This window comes from Cydia strobilella, chromosome 13 (genome assembly GCF_947568885.1).
Source record: "Cydia strobilella chromosome 13, ilCydStro3.1, whole genome shotgun sequence".
NCBI lineage: Eukaryota > Metazoa > Arthropoda > Insecta > Lepidoptera > Tortricidae > Cydia > Cydia strobilella.
Window position 1 is genome coordinate 9,086,195 of NC_086053.1, and position 7,795 is coordinate 9,093,989.

Here is a 7,795-nt window from a genome sequence, read left to right on the forward strand (position 1 = left end):
CTTAAATTTTAGTTTAATCTCAATCGTCTAATTCAAATACAATATCAAACTCTTAAGCGATTGAAGTTCAAATAGGTTGATGATGGACCAATAAAAGTATGATTCACATTTATACCAACCGTGCAATCAAGATGCCTAATACTAATTTCCCGAGTTCTAATTGTTAATTTGTAAAAAAAAAATTACTAAGTATTATCTAACAGGACGAGTTTTTGGAGTTGCGTGAGTAGGAATCGTTTATATTGTGTAATTAGACAGAGGTTTAGTCTCAGACCTCCCTAAAACATATTTGCCAATAACTTTTTCATTGGAATTTTATGAAATAATATAACACGAATACTAAAACCTAACTTGGGAATACATTGCATTTAGGTACATTTTGTGGTACTTAATATCATAGTTCTGTTACATTTTGATTTATCAATGATGTTTTAATGTTAAGAAATGTATGAAATCCTTGTTATGTTTTTTATTTCTGTCGCTATTAACAGAGTTGCAGACAAAAATTGAACAAATGAAACATGCTTCCCAACGTCGTGTGCGGTATGTCATCGCGAACGCCGCTTCAGCGGTGTCTTTGCGGTGTAATCGCCCCTGAAGCGCGTACGCAGCGATTTCAGCGCGTATTTCACGCCTTTTTTGTCAACTGCGCCTGAAGAGCGTCGCTCGTATGAAGCTCCTAAATAGCGCGTGAAGTGTCAACTAATTGCCAGCGAAACCAAAGGACACTTTTTGCCTAATTGGGAGACAATCTTCAAGGGTCATAATGCAATGATTGCTATTTTAGGATCATCCATAACGGTTGCGACTTGGTCTGTTATCTTTTTCTATTTGCGCTACCTACTTTGACTGATATAAAGACGTTTTAGTTAACTTTACATAAATTAGCGTAGGTAAGTAAATAGGTACATGTAATACAATGTATAATCTGTAATAGACTCAAAGGCTTCTTCTCTTCTTAGTCGGCGTCTTCATTGCTGAAGGTCGTGTCTAGTTTGAAGTTTCCTGCGCGATATACCATGCTCTTCCAAGTGTTCCTGTCCACGGCGGTCTTAATGTATTGGCAAGCCGGTGATGGTCTTTATCAAGTCTGACCACAGGGTAGGCGATCGACCGCGTCCTCTTTTCCCTTTGACCTTATCAACTAGGTACCATCAGTTTTTATAAGATATCTGGGTCTCTACGAGCGACGTGTCCGAAATACATAAGGATTCTCTGGAAGCAGACAGTGGACAGCCTTGTGGTTTTCCGAGCTCCTTGAGTTATTCCGACGTGCGGCTGCGGTCCAGGGAATTTGCATACGTCTCCATAGAAAATGATCGAGAAAACAAACGCAGGCTGACTAGTTTTACGGGATATGTTGCGATTTGCGATCTTAAATTTCCAAACCCTAGTAAGTTTAGGCCTATGATGAATATAATGTATAATTTAAACTTTTATACCTACCTGTCTTTTCCTCCTGGTTCCATCATAACAACATATATATTATATTATATTATAAGTAATTTCTTTTTAATTTAACTCATTTCTATTCTGATCAAATAGGGGATTAAGCTGTCCAAATGTCGATACCTCACTAATCAGGGCATCATCAACGTTATTTTAAGACAAAAGCGTGTTGACTCGACTATAAAGTAAGTGCCACTGACTGATACTTTTTTGATGCCAATAATTGGTTAATTTGCTTCATTGAAAATTTCTAATGGAGTAATTCTTCTCTACTATTTCTTTCTTTACAGTGGTACTACGTAAACGAAATTAATAACTAGCTTAAATCTAAAATAGGCCCTTGAGGCATTGTACCAAGGATGCTGGCGGCATTTCCCCGCTGTATCGCAATGCTGATACGTTGTGCGAGAAAGCCGCCAGCTCTTCGGTCACCAGTTACGTCAACCAGACGCTTCGCGATTTCTGCAAACAACTTATGCGCGCTGGGACCCCATGGACCTAGAGTTTCAACTCCAAATGGAACGAAATGATACTCTCTACCGAGGCTCTTATAAAAATAAAATAATATATAAAATAATATGTTTATAATATATAAAAAAAATTATTTCTTCTTTCTTTCTTTTGTAATTGGTTTGTAATAGTTTATTATGACTTGGTATCTAGATTTCACAATAGTAAATAAAATGAGTTAAAGCTTAAACACAGGTACCAACCTACTTATTTACAAAGAAACAATCAACACGGCAAATTAAGGGTTTTGTAAGACCGATGAAGCGTTCGCCGATTTGTAATTAAAATGTTACGGAGACATCTCAAGGCTTGTGTAAATGAATCGATTTTTGTTTGATTCAATATCATATTGCTTTCCATGCCGTCTCTGACTGTAATGTTTATACCTGTGTTTGGGATCTACCCTTCTACAACAGGTGGACGTACCATCAACTATCGTCCGAGACAGACTATACAGTTATTACTCTTTTTTTATAACCTATTCATCTACATAAGTCTGTTCTAACGCATACAAATCGTTGTAATGTCTTGCTATCCTTTTTTACGTTGAACCTCCTGCTTTCATGATATCGTCTTGCTAGCGGGCCGATGATCTGAGGGCCTACCGCAAACCATGTTCGACGTTTTGCCTCCCTTTCACACTTACGTACGTATTTACAAGTGCGCCAGAGACGACAGAGTGCGAGAGAACGTGGTTCGCGGTAAGCCCTCTGCTTCGATTTTTGCGACCGAAACATATTCCACAAATTCCACGATGATACCACAACTCTTGCTACATCTTTATGTTCTGTCTGGGTAATCCTCCTATTTGTACTTTTTTCGTTTTAAACAAGCTTTCTTGTCTGCTTGTTGATGTTTGTTTTGTTAAATGTATAAGATACGACATCAATTGAATGTGTTTTCATAGGCTTGATTTGTCTCATGTAAAATGAAATGTAATGTAAAGTAAAATTAATAATACATTAATTAATTATAATTTTTTACCATTTATGTGTTATGTAGCATAGTATTATGAAGTAGGTTATTCATACGAAACGTTTTGTTCTGTGTTTAATAGTTTAAGTTTTTGGCTGTTGTTGATATGTATGTAAATGTTTCTATTAAAAGTATTACATTTTAACTGTAATCTGCTGACATAAATAGGCACCTGCATTAAATTGTGTCTAGTCGTGAGCTAAGTAAAATACCACTATCCTAATTAATGTTTTATACAAATTGAGAGCCGGATATTATTAGGTATTCACCAGAAAAAAAATGACGCAACTGCAATTTCAGCTCAACGGTGCATTATGCTTGGGAAACATGGCCTTCGACGTTCTCCGCATTCTGAAATAAAACATTCTTGGAAAAAACAATAGATGTTTCCGTCATTAGAATTAATGAAGAAACACTATGCTGACTCGTTATCTTCTATAAGTACAGATGCGGGTCTATATCGGGGTTCCTAAAGTGTATTCCCTATTTTTTTTGATATGATGATCATTTTCCTAACACTCGTATGCCCTAATTATGATTTTCTTACATCGTATTGGTATTTTTTTTTACTATTGTATTATATATCCTAATATTATTTGCTATAATTGCCTTATGTCCTAATATGTTATTCCCTAACAGCAACTTGTCATCAAGATCATTTTTCCTAATATCCCTGACCTAACGTAATTTAATTTTCCATCAACATTTCACTTTCGTGGGGGACCCAGTTCTAACTTAATCTAAGTTCTAACCCATTTTTCTGGCAACGGTCCATATCCGTGGAAGCCGTGGCATTAAGACGAATTGTCTATGGCAAGTGATTTCAGGTCAAAAGTTTTTATGAAAACTATTAAGAGCCCGGTAACGATTTTAGAGCAATAATGTAAAATTGATAGATTTAGTCGTTGAAATTGTACACATTTTGTTACGTAATATCTAAATAACAAGTATTGGTTTCTTGCTAACGGTGCTAATAGAAACCAGTACTTGTTATTTCTATTACGTAACAAAAGGTGTACAATTTCACCGACTAAATGTATCAATTTTACATTTTTGCGACTAAAATCGATAACGGGCTCTTAATCCAATAAAGGAGGAATTGGCTCCCACTTCACCGTCTTAACAATTGTCACTTGGCAATGATGATTCGCCGTTCAATGCAGGGTTGAACAGCAGCGATTTATTCCTTTGCTATCAGCCCTACTACATGACCCAGATGTGTATGATAAATTGTATGTATTATATTTAGTTATGTAAATGTTGTTGCACAAATTAACTGTTTTGTTTTTTTTGTTAATAATTTGAATGGGATCTATTTTTAACCACAAAAAAATGGCGTTCGTATTTAAAATAATATTTATAAAGATTTGCTAATTGTTCATTTTGGATAAGAAAAAAAATTGGAACTGTAGGTTCGTAATTGAATAGAATATAATTATACCACCTTAAAACGAGGATGTTATCCGCCCGCGCCCATCCTATCCTGTCAGTACTGTCAGTAGTATAGCTCCTGGTGGCCTACGCTCACCCGATTGAAATTGAAAGATTGTTCCCTCGGACAGGGCTGTAACTGAAATTTTGCCAAATATTTGTTTACTTGTTTATTTTGAAAATGAAAAATGAAAATGAAAAATGTATTTATTTTGCACACACAAAGATGGGAATTTGCAGATGGAGTATACATGAGGTCAATGTTGCGCGCATACAGCGGTACATTTATGACAGTATGAACAGGGGTCACCAAACTAGGCATAGCCTGTATCTTGGGCGACCAGTTAGTGAATTAAAAACTAGATTGAAAAAAAAGTATGTCTAAAGGTAAAGATAGGTGTTAATGCTAATAACCTTAGCTACTAGGGATTTACGTTGGTCAGTCTGTCAGTCTGTATAGATTAAGTGTCTAATTATGTAACATAGAGTAAGACTACTAGATATGAACAGAAATTGAGGCTTATGGCCGTGATATTTAAAGCATTATACAATTATACAATTTAGAGCATTATACAATGTTTCCTTTCTCCATACAAGTGCACCGTAGCGTCACTGCATTATCTCCTCAGTCTTATTATAATCGATAGTTAGCAACCAGTCACAAATAACTCGCTTTGCCTGTGAAACAGGGAGGTCCTTGATGTAACAGTGTTTAAGTATTGAATTGTACACTGATGTTTTTCCATAGATGCCAAATCTTTTTGCAAATTTAGTTATTTAGTTTAGTTTAGTTAGTATTTTAGGTAAAAACTGTCTATTAATTTTAAACAACAACAAGAACAATAGACTAGTAACTGATGAAGAAGAAGCATGTGAGGTATGGGAAGAATATGTACAGGATCTATTCAAAGATGACCAGCGACAGGGTCATCATCATCATCATCATATCAGCCCTTTATCGCCCACTGCTGAGCATAGGCCTCTCTTCCAGTACGCCACTTGTCCCGGCCCTGAGCTAATCTCATCCAGCAGTGACTCGCAATCTTCCGGATGTCGTCCACCCAACGAGCCGATGGACGCCAGGGGCTTCTTTCATTCGAAAGCGGCCACCATTCCGTTAACATTTTAGTCCACCTGCCATCACTCTGCCTAGCAACATGTCCCGCCCAACTCCATTTTAGTTTAGTAATGGCGAAACCAACGTCTTGCACCTTGGTGCATCGACGGATCTCGACATTCCTTACTCGATCTTGAAGCTTGAAGCGAGAGGGTACATGGACAAAAGAAGATAATATGGAAGGACCTCCTATACTCAAGTCTGAACTTATAACCGCTCTAAAACGTATGAAACTTAGAAAGGCTGTGGGTCCGGATGGAATAATAGTGAAAATTGTAAAACTCATACACGAATATAAAATAGAAGAGATTAATCTTTTGTTTAACAAATTGTATAATTCTGACGACGTGCTGCCTGAAGACTGGCTAGTTTCATTATTCACACCTTTACCAAAGAAAGCTAATGCGAGATCCTGCGGTGACCACAGAATGATCAGTGTAACGAGTCACGTTCTGAAGTGGCTTCTGAAAATACTGCATGGCAGAGTATATAGAAAAATTGAAGAAAATATGAGCGAAACACAGTTCGGTTTTAGAGCAGGCCTTGGTACTAGGGATGCTTTAGTAGCTGTAGTAAACATAGTTCAGAAATGCATAGATGTGCAAAGGGACGTCCATATGTGCTTTATAGATTTTGAAAAAGCCTTCGATAACGTACAACACGATAAATTATTCCAAATTCTAAAATCTATTGGCTGGGATGGGAAGGATATAAAATTTATTAAAAACCTATATTATTATCAAAAAGCAAAGATAAGAGTAAACAATAATATATCAAAAGAAGTAAAGATAGAAAAAGGTGTGAGACAGGGATGCATTCTCTCACCCTGTTAATTTAACATTTACTCGGAGACTATTTTCAAAATGGCACTCGAGGATCTCGACGTGGGCATTCGTGTGAACGGAAAACTTATAAATAACATACGCTATGCCGATGATACTGTTCTTCTGGCTGAAAACCTCGATGACCTTCAAATAATGCTTAAAAATTGAATGATGCACTTCAACAGTATGGTCTAAAAATCAACACTAAAAAAACAAAACATATGGTGGTTAGTAAAACAAGTGCACAAACTCGCTCCTTAAAACTAGGTTCACATTAATCATTTTACGGTTTAGACTCACTTGTTTTAGTCACTCGTTTTTACTTGTTTTAGTAAAACAAGTGTCTAAACCGTAAAATGATTTAATGTTAGTATGTCTCACAACAGTTTAAATTCGATTAGGTTCACATAGTCTGGGAAGAGTTCTGTTAGAAGATACAAATACCTCGGCTGCTGGCTTAATGAAACGTGGGACCCTGAGCAGGATATTAAAACCAGAATTGGTATTGCCAAGAGTGCCTTTCAAAATATGAAGAAACTGTTGACGAACAGGAAGATTAATTTAAACTTAAGGTGGCGAATGGTGAAATGCTATATTCTTCCAATCCTCATGTATGGCTCAGAAAGCTGGACGCTAAGGAAAAATTTGATCAGTAAATTACAGGCTTTTGAAATGTGGATCTATCGTAGAATGCTTAAGATAAAATGGACGGACAAAGTTAGTAACGAAAGAGTCATATTATTAATGAAGAAAAAGGTGGAAGTCGTAACAACTATTAAAGGAAGGAAAGCTTCTTTTTCGGACATATATATAGAAATTAGAAACTCAAAATACGGGAATGAAGGGAAATGAGGACGTGGCAGAAGGAGAATATCATGGACAAGGAACATAAGAGACTGGTTAGACCGTAGACGTGGACAGTACAGAAAAACTAATTCGCATGACTACGGATAGAACGGCATATAGGCATAAGGTCGCCAACCTCTGAGATGGAGAAGGCACTTGAAGAAGATTAATTTTTAACTTCATGCAATCTTACAAGATTTAATATTCATGTTTTCTTACTAGATTTTAAAGACTACTAGATTTGTATTGGGTTAATGTATTTAACTATTAGTAGGTATCTCGTCAAAATTTTAAGACGAAGAACGTGATGTTACCTAATTAATAAACGGCCTCCTAGTGGTTGGTAGTGACAGTGGCCTACGAAGCAGGTGGTCCCGGGTTCAAATCCTGGTAAGGGCATTTATTTTTGTGTTTATTACAAATATTTGTCCCTGAGTTATGGATGTTTTCTAATATGTATGTTTTCATATATAATTACATATTATATATATCGTCGTCTAGTACCCACAACAAGTTTTATCGAGCTTACTGTAGGGCTAGGTCGATCTGAGTAAAATTGTCCTTAAAATATAAAAAAATAAGTATATCTTGTTAACATCTAACCGCTTTATGAACTTATTATACAAAAATATTGAATAAAATA